Source organism: Equus caballus, chromosome 6 (genome assembly GCF_041296265.1).
Source record: "Equus caballus isolate H_3958 breed thoroughbred chromosome 6, TB-T2T, whole genome shotgun sequence".
In the NCBI taxonomy this organism is placed as follows: Eukaryota; Metazoa; Chordata; class Mammalia; order Perissodactyla; family Equidae; genus Equus; species Equus caballus.
The window spans coordinates 9,376,898-9,395,988 of NC_091689.1; the positions used below are offsets into that span (position 1 = coordinate 9,376,898).

General features: G+C 42.5%; 1 long non-coding RNA gene across 1 annotated transcript in view; it reads left to right on the forward strand.

Annotated features, from left to right (window-relative positions):
• The window catches only part of LOC138924564 (uncharacterized), a 54,611-nt gene that overhangs the window by 13,751 nt on the left and 21,769 nt on the right, over positions 1-19,091 (forward strand). Inside the window, exon 2 of the long non-coding RNA XR_011439511.1 lies at positions 7,619-7,690. This is a non-coding gene — a long non-coding RNA (uncharacterized lncRNA). The remainder of the gene's footprint in view (positions 1-7,618; positions 7,691-19,091) is intronic.

The following is a 19,091-nucleotide window of genomic DNA, read 5'->3' on the forward strand; positions in this document are numbered from 1 at the left end:
TGTCGTAGGGATTACAATATATATCTTTGACTTTTCACAGCCTATTTATATGGAGCAAAAATTGTACTTTTTTGCAAAAAATGTAAGGATGTTATAGATTTTTGGTCCATGTACCCTCACCCTCCAGTCTTTATGGTATAGTTATCATATATATTGCATCTACATCTTATAAACCCTACAATTTAAATAAATATTTTTATTTAAACAAATTTAAATAAATTTTTAAATAAATACAATGCTATAATTTTTGCTTTAGTCATACGTATTTTAAATAAATTAAGAAGGAAATATAATTTTTTTGCCCATATATTTACCTCTTATGGTACTATTAATTCCTTCCTGAAGATTCAGGTTTCAATTTGGTGTCATCTCCTTTCAGTCTGAATAATTTCCTTTAACATCCTTTTTTTTTCAATTTTTATTTTTTATTGCAGTAACATTGGATTATAACATTATATAGCTTTCAGATGTACATCGTAATATATTTCGAATTCTGTGTAGATTACATCATGTTCACCACCCAAAAACTAATTATAGTCCATCCCCACACATGTGAGCCTAATCTCCCCTTTTGCCCCTCCCCCCTTCCCCTCTGGTAACCACCAATCCAATCTTTGTTGCTATATGTTTGTTTGTCCTTTAACATTCTTATAGTGCAGATTTGATAGCAATAGATTCTCTTCATTTTCATATATCTGAAAATGCCTTTTTCATTTTTGCAGGATATTTTTGTTGTATAGATTCTTAAGTAGACATATTTTTCTCTGTCTGCACTTTAAAGAAATTGTGTCACTGTCTTTTGGCATCCATTCTTTTCTGATCAGAAGTAATAGTAATTCATATTATCGTTGCCCTGTGTGTAATGTGTTGTTTTTCTCTGGCTGCACTCAAGGCTTTTTCTTTATCTTTGATTTCAGCAGTGTGACTATAATGTGCTTTGGTGTGTTTTTCTTTATATTTATCCTGCTTCAGTTCACTGGGTTTCGTGAATCTGCAAATGTATGTCTTTCCCCAAGTCTGTGAAATTTTTGGTCATTATAGTTTCAAACATTTTTTCCACCTCATTTTCTCCCTCCTTTCTTTCTAAAAGTCCAATTACATGTATGTTAGACCTTTTAATATTGGCTCTTTTGTCAGTCACTTTTTTTCTCTCTGTTTTTCAGGTTGGATTATTTCTATTAATTTATCTTCAAGTTCACTGGCTCTTTATCCTATTATCTCCAGTCTTTTGTTAAACCTATTGACAAATTGAAATGGCAAGCAATAGGATATATTGGAGTATATGAGGGAGCCATTTGGTATAAACCTAATTTGGCCTGACTTTGTTTTTTCCAAAAGGGCCTGACTGTGGCCGTTGAGCACACATTGTATATCTGCTTAGACATTTCCTATGGCAAGAACAAATGGCCTTAAGATAAACGTGCAACCTCCCCCCACATTGGCATTTCCTTAGGGATAAGCATTTTTCCTTAGGCTAGGAACTGATTGCTGCACTCACCTTTGACCACCCAGCTCACCTGTGACCACCCAGCTCGAGACAACAGACCTGCCACCCTGCTGCATCCTTCGAGACAGCAGACCTACCTGCTGTTTCCATCAATCACTGGGCCGACAGAGCAGTCTCGCAACTATTGTAAAATGGACATTTCAATCATATGTGAAACATCCTGTTTGGGGGTATATAACCACTCTGTACACCTCACTTCTTTGGTGTCCTTTCTTCCTTTGGGAAAAAAGGCCCCAGGCCATGGTCCTCACATTTCAGCTCAGAATAAACTCATCCCAAATTTTCATTTATAGATTGGTTATGAATTATTTTCGTTGACACCATCTAGTGAGGTTTTTATTTTAGGTGTTGTATTTTTCAGTACTAGAATTTCCATTAAAAAAAGGTTTCTATTTCTCTACTGAAATTGCCAATTTGTTCATTCATTATAAGCCGTTTTTCCTTTCACTCATTGAGCATAATTATAGAATTGCTTTTAAATACCTATCTGCTAATTCTAACATCTGGGTCATCTTGAGGTCAGTCACTATTGATTACTTTTCTTCTGAGTATAGGTCACATTTTGCTATGTCATGACATGACTAGTAATTTCAGATTGTGCTGTGGACACATTTTGTAAGTAATATGTTTTAGAGTCTCTGAATTCGGTTATATTCCTCTGAAGAGTATTGATTTCTTGTGTTCGCAGCATTAGCTGGACTCAGACTCCAAACTCTTTCTCCCCTGAGGTAGGTAGGAGCTGAAATATCTTTTTAGTTCTTTTAGCCTTAGCTCTCGCCTTCGAGCCTGCCCTGGACATGCAGTTCAGTGGTGGGCCGGAGACACCGGCAGAGTGTGCAAAATTCAGGGCTCCTTCCTCTCCGGGATTTGCCCTGTTACCTTCCAGCTGCTGTGGTCGCCCCAAACTCTGTCTACTCATTCTTCAAGTTAGTAGGCTGCTGACTTTCTGTCCCTGGTTTATCTGCCTGGCCCAGCTCTGCCTGGGTCCTCAGGCACAAAGCTATCAAAGCACTCATGGCTCTTCTAAGTGAGACTCCCTCACCCTCCGCCATTTTCTCACTTCTTTGGTTGCTTTTTTTGTTAGTTTTCATATTTTGTCCAGAGTTTACAGTTGTTCTCTATGAGAGGTGTAGCCTGATAGGAGCTTCTCGTCTATTCCCAGTGGAGCTCTGATTTAAGCAGATAAAGGTGAGTTTTCAGCCCTTGGTGGGGAGCAGGGTAGGCCTGGGTCTTAGCTTGGGGAAGTACTAGGAATGCAGTTCAGAAAGCGAGGCAGAGAAATGTCAAACATAAACGTTTATTATTTCAGAATTTTGTTTCTGGCCAAGCTCTCTCTCTCCCCCTCTACCTTCTGCTCCTTCGCAATGTCTACCTTCTTAACTTCTCCTTCTCCTGCTCTAGTGTCATGTGTCCCCTCCCTCCTCCTAGGACCCAGACCTTAGCAAAGCTAGTATCTATCTGTGCTACTCTTCAGGGACATTAAACATTAAATAAACACTTGTAGGCTGTCCAGGGAACATCGCCACCACCTGTGAAATTCTGATTTCTGAATATTTAGAAGTCAGACTCTGAATGAAGGCTGCCCATACTTTAAAATGCAACTTCTCCCAAGTTTTAGCCCCCTGGCAGAGTTTTATTTTGTATTCTGTCTCCTGCTTTTACCAGTAGCTCCTGAGAGATTATCTCTGCTAGGGCCTGAGGCTATAACAGCTGTAGTTCGTTGCTACCTTGTAGAATAAATTACTTTTTCAGTTCTCTTTTTAAAGGAACATTCTGTTCCAAAGTTCTGTGCCTCTGTCTATTTCTCTGCCTATGGTATGGCCAACTAGACCATTTTCAGCTCAATTAGGTTTTTCTTATGTTACTAATGGTGAAGCACAGAACAATCAGTTGAGTTCGGGACGGTCCCTGCTGGTATTTTAGCTAACCAAATCACCCCAGCCTCTCAGCAGACAGTAGCCCATCTGCCACAATGACTGAGAGAAAATTGATTATAGAAAGGCCATTTAGGGAGGATGGAGAGATGTGGTCTTAAATTCTATTACAGTCAGACATTCCTCTGAGAGGAAGGAATGACACAAATTTTGTAACTAGAAAATTGGGAGAAGAGAGAAACTTAAAACTTCTTTATCATGATTATTATTATTTCATGAGGGCAGACTTTGGGAGCTTATTACTTCTACTCGGAACACTTATTTTCTTCAACCGTCTCTGATTTACACACAACGCTCTTGGGAAGATGCACTGGAAACAGATTCCGTATTCTGTGAGAAAACCAGCTCTGCCATTGCAGCCCCCAACTCACACAACAGCTACGTTAAGAGCTCAGTGTTCACAGCACTAAAGCGATGTTTGTTTTCCAAAATGGTTCTCTGAAGTGTTCCCTAAAAATACCAAATTCCCTTAGTGCCTTTAAAACGAGAATCACATTACAAAAATCCTAGTTAGCAGGACATTTTGGGAATATACAAGGTGTGATTATAAAAGATTATGGCTGATTTTAAGAAAGATTCCAGAACTTACAAATTCAAAGGAGTGGTGTTCCCTTTAAGGTAATTACCGAGTAGGTCTTTCCACTTACCTCACCTGAAATGAGTGTGACAGTGTCTCCCTCCCAGTGTGGCTGGGAGGATTCAATGAGACAACTAAGAAAAGTGCTCCGGTGCAATAAGTACTCAAGAAATAGTTTTTGTCTCCAGCTCCAAAGAGGCCGTAATTACTCAAACCATTCGTCACTAGAACTTCAATGTGGACACTGTCCTCTAAGTCTCAGTGATGGTTGACCTGTGGTCTGTAGGGTGCATTTGAGTTAGTTATGGAGAGTAAGATGGCTCATGGAGTGCGTGTGTGTGCTGTGATTTGTTTTCTTATATATATATATATATATATATGTATTTTTTTTTTTTTTTTTGAGGAGGATTAGCCCTGAGCTAACTACTGCCAATCCTCCTCTTTTTGCTGAGGGAGACTGGCCCTGAGCTAACATCCATGCCTATCTTCCTCTACTTTATATGTGGGATGCCTACCACAGCATGGTGTGCCAAGTGGTGCCATTTCCGCACCTGGGATCAGAACCCGTGAACCCTGGGCTGCTGAGAAGCGGAACGTGCAAACTTAACCGCTGCACCACTGGGCCAGCCCCTGTTTACTTATTTTTATGAGCTCCTTAAATTACTAATCTCACAAAACTCACATATGTTTATGTATATGGTGTATGTATGTATGTGTACATATACATAATATAGATGACATATAATAATAATATATGTATTCTTTACCTATTTCATTTGGCATGGTGGAGGGATAAAGGTAAACATGGTGTGTTTCTGTAGCTGGGGATGTCATCTCAAATGCCTATGGCAGTGGTTGTTAATCTTTGCTATATATTCAATCACCCAATGAATTTTTAAAAATCCTGCTATTTAGCCACACTCCATACCAATTAAGTCAGAACCTACAAGACGAGACATCGGTAATTTTTTTTTTTTTTTAAAGATTTTATTTTATTTTTTTCCTTTTTCTTCCCAAAGCCCCCGGTACATAGTTGTGTATTCTTCGTTGTGGGTTCCTCTAGTTGTGGCATGTGGGATGCTGCCTCAGCGTGGTCTGACGAGCAGTGCCATGTCCGCGCCCAGGATTCGAACCGACGAAACACTGGGCCGCCTGCAGCGGAGCGCTCGAACTTAACCACTCGGCCACGGGGCCAGCCCCGAGACATCGGTAATTTTTAAGGGCCCCAGGTGATACCAGTGTGCTGCTAAGCCCGCCAACCGGAACCCTGGGCTGGTGGTCCTCAGTTCTGGGCGCACATTAGAATCACCTGGGAAGCTCTTAAAAATGACCGATGCCCAGGCCCTACCCTACAGGGATTCTGACTCCATAATCTGGGGTGGAGCCTGGGTATGGGGTAATTTTTGGAAGCTCTCCGGTTGATTGCAATGTACAGCCAAGTTTGGAAACCAGTGGCTTCAGGAACTCAGCTGGTAAGGTAGATGGGTGGAGTGGGAGAGGAGGCAGCCAAGCAAAACCGGCGAGTGTCTGCTCTGTCTGAAGGAGGCAGCTGCTGCGAGGATCCCTGTAGGAACGTGGCCCCAGTGTCACCAGATTTTCTATGTTTAAAGGACACTGGAAGTCTGGATACTTACGCAGGAACTTTCAGTGTTTTTAATTGCGGTAAAATATGCATAATAAAATTTACCATTTTAACCACTTTTAAGTATATGGTTCAGTGTCATTAAGTACATTCACATTGTTGTGCAACCATCGCCATCATCCACCCACAGAACTTTTTTCATCTTCCAAAACTGAAACTCCACACCCATTAAACACTAGCTCCTCATTGCCCTCTCTCCCCAACCCCTGGCAACCACCATTTTGCTTTCTGTGTCTATGAATTCGACCACTCTAAGGGCCTCTTCTAAGTGGAATCATACAGTACTTGTCCTCTTGTGACTGGCTTATTTCACTTCGCATAATGTCTTCAAGGTTTATCCATGTCGTAGCATATGTCAGAATTTCCTTTTTAAGGTTGAATAATATTTCATTGCATGCATATAGCACATTTTGTTTATCTGTTCATCTGTTGAGGGACACTTGGGGTGCTTCTACCTTTTGGCTATTGTGAACAATGGTCCTATGAAGCTGGGTGTACAAATATCTGTTTGAGTGACCTGCTTTCAATTTTTTGGGGTATCATAGGAAAAATGCATTACCATTGTCCTTTACTCTCACACTACTGCCACACAACACTTCGCTTCTGACATCAGTTGTGTGGGATTTTTCCCCCCACACCAAACAATTCTTTGTGACAAAAGCTGGATGTCCTATAATTCAGTTCAATTCTGGCACTCAGCGAAGTTAGTGCAGACCCGCAGGTTAGGGGCTCAGTCCCACAAGACCGCACCTCCACCTCAGACACAGTTGCAAGTACGCTGTCACCTGTGTTTCTGATTGACCAGCTATATATCAGAGGTTCCCATGAACCCCTCCCGAGTTTGGTCATTTGCTAGAACAGCTCACAGAATTCAGGGAAACACTTCCTTATGTTTACCAGTTTCTTATATGACAAAGGATATATGAAAAAGGATACAGATCAACAGCCAAGTGAAGAGATATGTTGGGCGAGGTCCAGAAGGGTCCTGAGCACAGGAACCTCTGTCCCCACGGAGTTGGGGTGCGCCACCCTCCTGGCATGTGGATGTGTTCACCAACCTGGAAACTCTCCAAATCCCATACTGTTGGGATTCTTGGAGGCTTCATCATGTAGTCATGAACAATCATCAACTCAATCTTCAGCCCCAGAGGATGGGGGTGTTGGTTAGGGCTGAAAGATCCAAGCTTCTAATCATGGCTTGGTCTTTCTGGTGACCAGCCCCCATCCAGGAGCCCACCAAGAGTCACCTTGATGAGGATTTTAGGCTGGTTAATTTTAAAACTGCAGATGAGAAGCAGGCTCCGAGGAGTGGAATTTGCTCACCCTTTGATGAAAGACAGTTGCATTTGTGAAGGAAATCTCCATGCCTCCCTCTCTGTGCCAGGAGGAAAGGGGGATGGCCTTATCTATGAAAACTCTTAATGGGGAAGGCAAGAACTTAAGTTGTTTACTGTCTGGCAACCTCATGTAACTGACCATCCCCCCCCCCCCCCCAAAATCCTCTTTTGTGTTTAGCTGAGGATAATATTTAAGCGGTGACTTCTGCCATTTACTCAATCTGGTTTGATTCTTATCTAAAAGTTGTGGGACCCCCAATGGCCGGACCCTACCGGCACTGGTACCATTTTAACTTTTTTTTTTGTCTTGTAAAGAGAGAACTCACATACCTATGCCTTAAATTTAGCCTTACTCTCCACCCAACTTTGCAGCAGAAGCGGCAGCAGCAACATGCTGGCAGCAGCTCTGCCTGCCCATGGGTTCTGTCTCCATGCCCGCGGCGGCAGCAGCAGCTCCCCAGGCCAGCAGCATCTCTGACTGCCAGTGGGTCCTGTCCCCATGGTGGCAGCAGAAGCTCTGACTGCCCATGGGTCCTGTCCTCATGCTATTCTATTCTCTAGATAAAAGAGCACTACTGCCAGATCTTAAGAGTCTAACAAGTCTTTCTTTCTATTACTCAGCTCACTGACCCCACATCATTTCTGGTGGCCCGTACAGGGACTTACTTCATCGGCTTGTGAGCTCGAGTTCTGGTAAGTGCCCCTTTTCCTTGTGCCTTTCTCTTTTTCGAGGATGGATCTAAATTCACTTCTCCATTGGAAACTTTCTTGGATGGCTGTATGAATTCATGTTTGCTGCCCATGGCTACTCTATGGGGTAAATCGTGGCATTCAGCTTGAAGAGAATCAGTACCTTAAGCCTCAGGGTGATGGAGAATGAATTAATCCATTCCTTCCTGACTCTATCTCTAATAGACAAATTTTACGTGGGCGCAGGTCTACCACTTAAGTCATTAGGATGGTCGCCAATCTCCAAGACTCCTGTGGAAGGTTTCTTTTCCTAAGGCTGGATTGGAATCCCTCCCATGGCACCTGACCATGCTCTGAACTGAGGGAAAGTCCCAATCGGGACTCCAGTTCAAGGAAAATACCAAACTCTAACCTTTGGTGGAGTATGGGAACCCCTTCTTGGGAGAATGGCTCCAGGATGCAATTGGGTAGAATGTCCCCCAGACTGGCAGAAAATTCCTCACTGTTTTTCTCTATCCTTTATCCTGGGGACCATTCACCAGGCACCTATTACTGCCAGGCATAATAGGGAAGATGTTCAAGGGATGCCCCCATCATCCCTTGCTACAGGAACCCCATTGGGGGGATTTTCAAGGTAATGGCTCCTTTTCTTTCATCTCTCTTAAAGTTTTCCTTTTCTCTCAGGGACCATTCACCAGGCACCTGTTATTGCCAGGCATAACAGGGAAGGTATACAAGGGATGCAATGCCGGGGGATGCCCCCATCACCCCTTGCTATAGGAACCCCACAGTAGGAACAATGGCAGGATGCTGCCCTAGGTTCAGGGGGGATTTTTCAAGGTAATGGACCTGTTTCTTTCATCTCTCTTAGAGTTACAATGGCCATTTTTGTCTCCTTTTGAGCTTTGCAACCGGGAAACAAAGAAATCTTTAAAGAGTCAAAGGCTCCACCCCTGGGAGCCCCAACTTTGGGTTTCTGGGCCTGACCACCCCAGCGACCCTAAGTGGGGGTGCCCTCTCTTGACGGTTAACTCATTGAGTATTTTAGTCACCTACTGAGTCAGTTATGAGGGTAGGAGACCTGTGATTTATTCTGTGAACTGTCGTGCTAGGGTAGTGTGTCCCAGCACGGGAACTGTTGTGTGACTCTTATCTTGATAACCCTCTGGAAGAGGCCATGAGGGCGAGGTCTGATCTCTTCTTTTCCTTTCTTTGTCTGTCTTCTTCATCACCTGCTTTGTTGTCACCAAGTCGAGGTTAAGTTCAGGCTGGACCTGAGCAGAACCTTGACCTTCTGTAAAATTGAAAAAATAAGCCTTTTGCCAGGGATTTAACTCTCAACCCTGACGCTGGGAGCCCCGGCCTCCAGCCAGTTCCAGACCTTTGTGTCCTGCTTCCCTACCTCAACTGTGCTGGCTCGGAGACAAAGTGCCCAGGCTGAGCGGGACTTGACTAAATCTTATAACTATGTCAACACCGGCAATCAGCCTCTGCACACCCGCAATTGGCCTCTGCACCCTTTCTCCAGCTGCTGTCAGTCAGACACAGGCTTTACTGTCACAGGGAAGGCCCCCTAAGTATCCCCAGAGACCCACCCTGCGGATGCATTCTAACTCCATCTGGGAGAAAATTTGAGGGGTTTCTCTGTGCCGTTATGATGTAGTTGGACAGGTAGATCAGCCTAGAACGTCATTCAAGTTACAATCCAGTTTCTGGGAAATCAAGGGCAACTGTCCTTAGAAAATCCTTGCAAGACTGGAAATACAGCTCTAGAGGCAGTTCAGATTCCACCTAGTTCCTTTATCACAAAAAGGATTATCATCTCCCCTCTCCAGGAACTACTATCTAGCCTATCATTAATTCCTAAGACTGAAGAAAAAAAAAAAGAGGAGGGGAGAGGAAAAACGGCCATAAGCGTGCCCTTGCAGAAAGTCTAGCATCTTGAGTGTCTTCTCCGCAAATATTGGTAAAAGAAACCAAAACAATAGCTGTACAGTCTCTGTGTACGTGTGTCTATGTGTACATTATATGTGTGATATTTTACCTCCGGTTGGTATTGCCAAAATTAAGAGCTCTGTTCAATTGGCTTAAAGTAAGCGCTTACATATATTCTAAATGTAGTAGAAATTAATCCAATGTCTTTCAAGTTAACTTGATGTGAATTAACCTTTGGTAAATGAGAGCTTGTTTAAGTTTGTTGGTTTGATTGAAAATAGTCTTGTTGTCAGAGTTGTTGGTATTAGCATATGATGCAGATGTGCAGCCTGGGTTTACTAGTCAAATACGTTCACGTTGTCTGTTAAATTCGTCAGCAAAATAATAGCTTTAAATGATGACCAGTTTTGTCTAATGTCTCGTGACATTTTCGTAGGTAATCTGAACATAATTGTTGGAAACAAATGGTTTAAATAGGTAAAAGTGGGTACAATAACTTTTATGGTCTGTATACCTGGAAAAAAAAAAAAAAAACAGCTTCGAAATTCTTTTTGGTAACAATCTTGAGTTTTGCCAAGTTAAGTTAAATGATAAAAATCTGAGCATCTGGGTCATTTTTGGATTAGATAGAACACTGAAACATTATTGCTAAACGTACCAAAGTTATTTACTTTTGGCTTCTTATTGTAAAGAGGCTAAAAGCCTTTGGGTCTATTAAAAAGCATACCTTGTGTTTTATTGTGAAGTGGCATGTTTCTGGAAATTATGAAGTGTTTAGAATGTTGGTATAAAAGACAATTCGTAATTGCTTACCTTTTTAGTGTTTACTATGGTCTGCTAAGGGTTAAAAGTTCTAATTAACATATATAATTAAAGCCACTGGAAATTTACAAAGGAAAGCAGCTCTGTATTCAAGGAAAGTAAAATGTATGTTTTCAGTAAAGAGGGTATAAAGAATGGAAGTATTTTTGTTTGATGGGTTAAGAACGATAAATTTGTCCTAATGTACTAGAAAGGAAAAAAGAAAGACTTTGGGACAAATTCTGAAGGCAAAAAGAAAGTTGTAGAAGGTTTGTGAAGGAGAAATTCTGAAAGGAGTTTTATACCTGGTCAAGTAGACTAAGATTAAAGCAAATCCAATTAAGTGAATGAGTTTTAATGTTAAAAATAAGCTCGTGCAGAAATTAAAATTTGGTTTTCTCTCAAAGGATAATTTTCTTGAACTTTTGGCCTGCTCTTGATAAAGAGGTTATAAAAGGTGTTCCTTTGAGTAAGTCTACCTAAAAAACAAATCTCTTTTGTTAAAATAATGACTGAGGTCACTCTTAAGATTGTTTTCTGTTGTCGCTTTAAATAGATACCTAAGCATTGTTTCACAGTGAGCGTTGTTTGAACAAGTGTTTTAAAGTCTTTTGGTATTTTTGACAAGCTTCTCGTCAAAAATATTCAAGTCCTGAATAAAGGGGTTTCTTTTGAAAATACTAAACTAATTAGGCTTATTTGGCCCATTAATTACATGGGAAGCATTGTCAAATAAGCGATGATAAACTTCCTTATGTGGTATTATGTGGGTAAATGCTATTGATATAGATGTCTTAAAATTATATAGCATTCCTAAAATTTTGATCTGTCCTGGTTATCGGTCGTGATTCCAGTTGTTATCTTGAAGTGGTGTATGTCACAGAAGTAGTCAAGTTTCTTTATCAATTGCCCTTTTGAGTCTTTTGTTCATTTACAGATAGTTGCTGTTTTACTCTGATGCTTTTTGCTTTTGCAAATATGTTTCATCTTCAGAGAAATTCCTGGAAAGGATTATGACACAAGATTCTAAACTACAGGTTTCTGATAAACTTTCAGAGTGTAAAACTGAACTGGGTAAGAAATTACAGAATTCTAACAGAAACTAAGCTCACAGATCTGCTAACAAGATTAAGCTCAAGAATTGATTATACAGGACTGTGTGAACTGATGAGGATGATTATTATAATTTTTTTAGGACTTCTGTTTGAAATATTGTTGAGTTTTGATGTGTTGTTTCGTTTTCTCATAATTAAGGAAATCTTTTTCTCTTTTCTCTTATGCTAACTATGACTTACAGCAATTTGGTGAAATTATACCTTTATGAGCAAAACTGAAACATTTATCTTTTTCTCCCTACCTGATCCCTCCGGAATTTGGAAACCCTTTGTGAGTGAGTATGGTTGTTTCGTGGCAATATTTGCATAAGTTCAATAAGAATCTGTTCTCCTTATAACAGGACACATTAGTTATGTTACCAAGGCTTTGACTGGAATGTCATATTTGAGAAACATACAGGCTCGGATATGACAGTACTGCTTTTGAGGAATAAGGTTGACTTTCTGGAAATAAAGCCACTTGGAAATATGGGCCTGGTACCTTGTTTACAGAGATTCTGGCAATCTTACCTGGTAAGTAAGGAAGCTTGCTTATCTGGCAGGTGCAAGGAACCTCAGTATATTTTGGGGGACCTCGAGAAGAGAGAAATCCACCCAAATTTGTAGGTACTGCAGGCAAAATCTGACAGCATGTCCTTGGATTGGCTTTTCTGGCCTCGAGAGGCCTTTACAGTTCAATCTGAGATTCCTCATAAAAAAATTCCAGCAAAGCAGATTTAAAAGAGCCTGAATAATCAATTGTTATTCTTGCTGCACTTATGTAAATAATTGGACCAAGTTTTATTGAAGCTACACTTATTTTGCAAACCAGTTTATCTTAATTTGGCTATCTTTTGTAAAAATGAGGGTGATTTTAGAGAGAAAAAATTATGTTTCACTACAAAGTATAGTACACATTCATGGATATTAGATTCTAGCTCTTCTCTTCTGCAAGATTCATCTGTTACGAATCATAATGTCTCTTTGTGGCCATCCATCTCTGACACCTGGAAGTTCCCTGGCCACAATCAAACCTTTTCCTTAAATACTACTGCCCAAGTACTGAGTAGATTTGCCTTGTCACAGGTAGATCATAAACAAAAAGTTCCAAAGGTAAAGTCCCCAACTTATCGATACACACAGGATGGACTGTATCAAATTTGGGACGAATATATTTGGCTCACTCCTACTAGTGGTCAACTCAGTCAAAAGGCCACTCTATGTTGGGAACAAACCAATCACATCTGTGATACGTGGCCTAATAGCACCCGACCTATGGGAAAAATTCCCCGTTATATGTGTTCTCTTATGATAGCCTTAAGAAATACTGATTGGTTTGGGACTGACTGGGATAGACGGCCTAGCATACGTTGGTTAGCCCCTAATGGCACTCACTGGTTATGTGGCTCCAATTTATGGCCTTGGCTGCCACCTGGATGGATTGGATGATGCACCCTAAGTTTCGTCTGGGTGCAAGGTAGAACTACATTTACTATATCTCCTCCTGCTAACCTACCCAACCTGCAACAGCGCTGGACCTGCTCTGCCTTCCACTGGTATGACCACCTTGCCTCAATTTTCCTTCCCCAATTAGGAATCGAAAGTGTCATCTGGCACATGGAAGCTCTAAACAAATTTACTATGAAAACATTAAATGATACACAACATAGCCTTTCGCTGCTCGATTTAGAAGTGTCCCAAATGCGTAAGGCAGTTCTCCAAAACCGAATGGCACTGGATGTCTTGACAGCAGCACAGGGGGGCACTCGTGCCATTATAAAAACTGAATGTTGTGTTTATATTCCTGACTACCATCAAAATATCTCTGGCTTCCTATCTGATATGAGCCACAAAATTAAGTCCATGTCTGACCCTACCCTATCTCTAAATGATTGGTTGAACTCTTGATCAGGACCAGGTTTCTGGACTACTATCAAAACCTTATTCATTGGGTTAATCATCTTACTTGTATTTCTTATTATAATTTGTTGTCTATTTCGTTGTTTGTCTTCCGCATGTCAACAAAGTTTCACCTCCTGGACCACCTCTCATCAAATGATTCTCTGGTCGCCAAAGGATCTGTACACCTTGTCAGCCTTGGACTCCACGGGCGCAGCCCTCCGGTCCGCTGAGCCTCCTACCTGTACCCATGGCCCCATTTAGGGACAGCTCTATGACTTGGTACAGCTGGAAGTAGTTACAGAAGTTACCATTGTCCATATCCCCAAAAGATTTCGGGGCCAAATGGGTTCGGGGGGGTTTATGATGAGGATTTTAGGCTGGTTAATTTTAAAACTGCAGATGAGAAGCAGGCTCCGAGGAGTGGAATTTGCTCGCCCTTTGATGAGAGACAGTTGCATTTGTGAAGGAAATCTCCATGCCTCCCTCTCTGCGCCAGGAGGAAGGGGGGATGACCTTATCTATGAAAACTCTTAATGGGGAAGGCAAGAACTTAAGTTGTTTACTGTCTGGCAACCTCATGTAACTGACCATCCCCCCGCCCCCCCAAAATCCTCTTTTGTGTTTAGCTGAGGATAATATTTAAGCGGTGACTTCTGCCATTTACTCAATCTGGTTTGATTCTTATCTAAAAGTTGTGGGACCCCCAATGGCCGGACCCTACCGGCACTGGTACCATTTTAACTTTTTTTTTTGTCTTGTAAAGAGAGAACTCACATACCTATGCCTTAAATTTAGCCTTACTCTCCACCCAACTTTGCAGCAGAAGCGGCAGCAGCAACATGCTGGCAGCAGCTCTGCCTGCCCATGGGTTCTGTCCCCATGCCCGCGGCGGCAGCAGCAGCTCCCCATGCCAGCAGCATCTCTGACTGACCATGGGTCCTGTCCTCATGCTATTCTATTCTCTAAATAAAAGAGCACTACTGCCAGATATTAAGAGTCTAAGAAATCTTTCTTTCGACTCCTCGGCTCACCGACCCCGCATCAACCTCATTAGAACAAAAGACACACCTATTACCTAGGACTTTCAAGGGATTCAGGAGCTTGGTATCAGGAACTGAGATCAAAGATCAAATATTAGAACAAATAATGCACCCAGTGCTCTTATCATTTAGGAAATTACAAGAGTTTTAGGAGCTCTGTGCCAGGAACCAGGGACAGAGACCAATACTTCTATTTCTATCTCACATGTATGTACCCGGAAGTGGAATTGCTGGGCCATATGGAAATTCTATGTTTAGCAACCACCATACTGAACCTCCTAATTTTTAAATGTTTGCAACTAATTCCAATTTAAAACAACAACAACTAACAACACAGCACTTCTGCTGGACTGGTGCCTTATGGGCTCAAGACTCCGGTGTAATGCAACCTTTTTTCTTGAATGGTTCATAAGACCACAAGTCAATTCTCCCTGGGTCTCAGTTTCCTCATCTCCGAAATGAGGAGATTGGGTTGAATCATTCCTGGTTCTGTGTGGCACAAACTGTCCATGATGTGGGAGTCAGTGTGATTCTAACTTGATTGCGCTTCTTTTCCTTGCTTCTGGATCTTAAATCTTAAGACCAGCATTTGGCATCCTGGTGCTCAAATCACAAAAGCCCGTGTGACCTGACCGTCTAGATAAGAGGGGGGAATCGGAGCAGACACGCTGTTTGGGTCCAATCTGACACGAGTAGAGTCTAAACCAGCCAAGATAAAACCTGTTTGCGCTAGCCACAAAGCAGTCGGTTTGCCCTTTTAGGGAAAGAATAATCTATTTTCCAGTCCCAACAAATTTCAACCACATTTGAACAGAAAAGATCACATTTCCGAGCTGAAGGTAAAGGCTCCTCTGGTGGTAACATGATTCTTCGTCTGTTTGTGACGATCTCTTAGCAGGAGCTCCTTGTTGGCTTTTTAGGGGACGACATAGCTCCAGCCTTTTGAAAGTTTGTTTCCTCCTTTTCATGAGTCTCTTAAATGACTAATCTCTCAGGACAAAGGCACATAGCAGACAACTGCTCCCAGAATCCTTTGGGTCCGCCAACTGACAGCCTTGTCTTTGTCTCTAAGGAACTTCATTTTGTGCCTTAATACTATTTAAACAGGCTCACAGCTCCCCCAAACTCCTGTTTTTCTCTCTCTTCCTACTTTTAACTTGATTCTGATTTTTTCATAAAATTCTCACCAAAAGGAAACAGATTTTCAAAGCTTCAAAAAAAAAAAATGCATCAACAACTTATTCAGTCATGTGAGGAGGGTCTCATGTCATTCAGGATTCATGCCGGCAAATGTGTTCGGCTTCTGTTGATTAGGGTGGAGGTGACTGTGGGGTGGGGAAAGCATGGGACGTGGGGCCAGGCCCGTCTAGGTCCACCAATCAGCTCTGCCATTTCCTCACTTTGTGACTTCGGATAGGTGGGGCCTTTGGTTTGGCATTTATAAAATGGGGGGTATCTATCTTCTAGGGTTGTAACGAAGATTAAATTAACAATGTGTGCATAGCTCTGGGCCGGGAGACATGGCACGTAACAAGTCCTCAATAAACGGAAGCCATTATTCATCCTCTTTAAGCCCTTTAGAGGCATTGAGAGGGAAACACAGGGAGCGTGGGAGCTGGGAGACTCGAATTGATTCTGTTACCAATTAGCCGTGTGATCTTGGGAGAGTGACAAACTCCCTGGGCGTCAAATTCTACATCATCTACTTAATAAACACATATTAGGTGCCTACCAGTAGGCAGGTCTTGCCGCAGGAAGTGAGAATAGAAAGATGAATGGGACATCCCAGCTCTTGGGAGCTCAACAGCTGGTTGAAGAAGACAGATACCCAAAGGCTGTGGCTGGGAGTCACAAGAGCTCCATGAACCTTTAGATGGGAGGAGCAGGAACCAAGAGGAGGGGTAGGCAGTTATGGCGCTCTGATGAGATTTACAGAGTTTGGTTACCTTTTTCTAACTGGCATCACCTTCTGTGTGTAGGCAACGCTCTACTAACCCCTGTGGTGAGGCAGAAGCCCCCTCTCTGGGCATCAAGGTGGAAAATAGATTTTGTGCTGTCGACGAAAATAATCCATATCCAATCTATAAATGAAAATTTGGGTGAGTTTATTCTGAGCTTAAATCTGAGGATTATAACCCGGGAGAGTCTTTCCACAAAGGAACAGAGCACTCCAAAGAGGTGGGGGGGTATACAGGGTTGTTATATACCCTCAAAGAGGATGTTTCACATATGATTGGAATGTCCCTTTACAATAGTCGCGAGACTACTCTGTCGGCACAGCCGATTGATGGAAATAGCAGGTAGGTCTTCTGTCTCGGTGAACACAGCAGGGTGGGAGTCTGTTGTCTCCAGCTGGGTGGTCACAGGTGAGCTGGGAGGTGAGTGCAGCAATCAGTTCCTAGCCTAAGGAAAAATGCTAACATGGGGGGGAAGTTGCATCTTTATCACAAGGGCCTTTGTTCTGGCCATAGGAAATGTCTAAGCAGATATGCAATGCGTGCTCAATAGCCAGTCAGGCCCTTTTGGAGGAAAAAAAGAGAAGTCAGGCCGAATTAGGTTTATACCAAATGGCTTCCTCATATACTCCAATATATCCTATTGCTTGCCATTTTTATTTGTCAGTGCAAACTCTTATATATAAACTTCTTGTTGGCTGGCTCTGGTAAGAAAACCATGGCCAGCCCCCAGTGCTTTGTTATTTGCTTTGCAGCAACTTTGCCAGCAAGAGTGACCAGTGGGGCGTCTGTGTTTCATTTCTACTCCTGGTGGAAAGAAAATCATTCTTTGTTAATGGTTGTGTTGTAATTGTGATACACCATGTTAGAGGAAGAGTTTCGAGGCAGAAATGGCCTTGAGGTCTAGTTTTCTTGTTTTTTAATTTGGAATGAAGGAAGTTCTCTTACCTGAGTTCCCCTGTAGCCTGCAGGCATTGGCATTCTAAACAGACTGCACACGGGAAAACAGATCATGTTTAAAAAGGGTCTTCTTTCTCCCACTTCGTTTACCTCTGTATCATCCAAGAGAATGTGAAAAAATGGGAATCTTCTATTTTTAAAAATGCCTTAAAAAATAACATCAAAACAGCAGTCGTTGCCATTTCCCATTGCCTGGGGAATTGGCACATGTCTTCAGTGCTAAAAGAATGCTCTCTTTATGTCGCTTTGCATTGCAAATGAGCGTCATTCTTGGGCAATCTAGCGGAGCAGGGGTGACATCTTCACCATTCGCTTCCCTGCTGCCCAAAGGGATTTGGCGATTCACTGAGTCCAGAATGGCTGCTTCATAGGATGCTAGGGGCCAGAAAGTGGTGGCTCTGGCTCTCTGATCAGTCCTGAGACCCCTCAGGACCGCTGTGCTCAGAAGACATGAAGGAAACAAGGACTCAGGAGTAGTTTTGGGACAGGGACTGCCCCATAGAGGTGTAGGCATAGAAACGACAAGATGGGCAAGTTTCCACCAGAGACAGAGACAAAACAATTTGAAATCATCTGTAGCAGTTAAAACAGCAGAGAAATACATTTGTTTCTTGAATCACTTTTAAGTGATTTAGTTCCCAAATGCCACTCCTCCACAGAGCCTCTTCTGATTTCCCGCTGCGCATTCCTCCTAACTCTTGGAAGAACTTCCTGCTTTCAAGCCCTAGAACACTTGTGCTTCCTTTGAGGGGCTGCCCTCTACCTTGGGAGGAGTAGCCGGGCCCTGGGCTCCTTGTGGGGAGCTGGGCTGGGGCAGAGGACCGCCCTGTGGTTGGATGGGCAGCCTCCAGTCTTTGGCTGTCTTTGCACACATCTCCAGGTTTTGCTTTCACATTACTTCCTTTAACATTTTTTCCCCTGTTAGAGTCCTAGCAACTGTCACGTCTACACATTAACTGAAGAAAAATGTTGAAAAGGCACCCCTCTCGGAGGCAGCGCTCCAGCTCCCCTGCTTCCTCCCAGCCCTGCTCCGGCTTCCTCCGCCTTATGTTACAGCCATTAGTTGCGTGTCCAGTTCCCCACCCGGCTGGCTCAGCTGCCTCTCAGCATGCCCCCAGCCCCGTCTTTCCCCATTTGCGTTCTGTGGTCCTGTCTGTCTGTCCCACTAGACCGTAAGCATCTTGAACAATGGGATCGTGCCTTTCAGCTACATAGCCCTGGCACCACCAGTGCAGCCAAGTGCACCTAGTAGGCATTCGGTGAACGCTTGCTGCGTTGGGTTGCACATATGGTTCACATTTTCTAGGATGTCTGTTTGTTCTGATTATCTGCCAGCCAAGTGTACTCTTGGGTAGAGGAAGGGAAATGGACTAAAAGATGTGGTTCAAGGAGTAGTCAATAGCCTGCTCATAATTACTAGTGGGAATGGAATAAGCATAAACTTTCTTGCATAACTAATCAATATCTCCATATATCTCCATTAGTGAGGACGTACTTTATGTTATTGATATTAAATATCTACCTATTGTGTCAGAAAGGTTTCAGGGTAATTGTTATTGATGGTTAAAATCTCGTTGGCTGCTGAACGTGGGTTTTTTTTTTTTAAATGGATGATGATTGGCTGAGATTTATTTTTCCTGTATTGCTGTAAGCCAGATTCTCCATTAAGCTATAAAATATTATGATACACTTGAAGCAATGTAATGTGATCCAAACA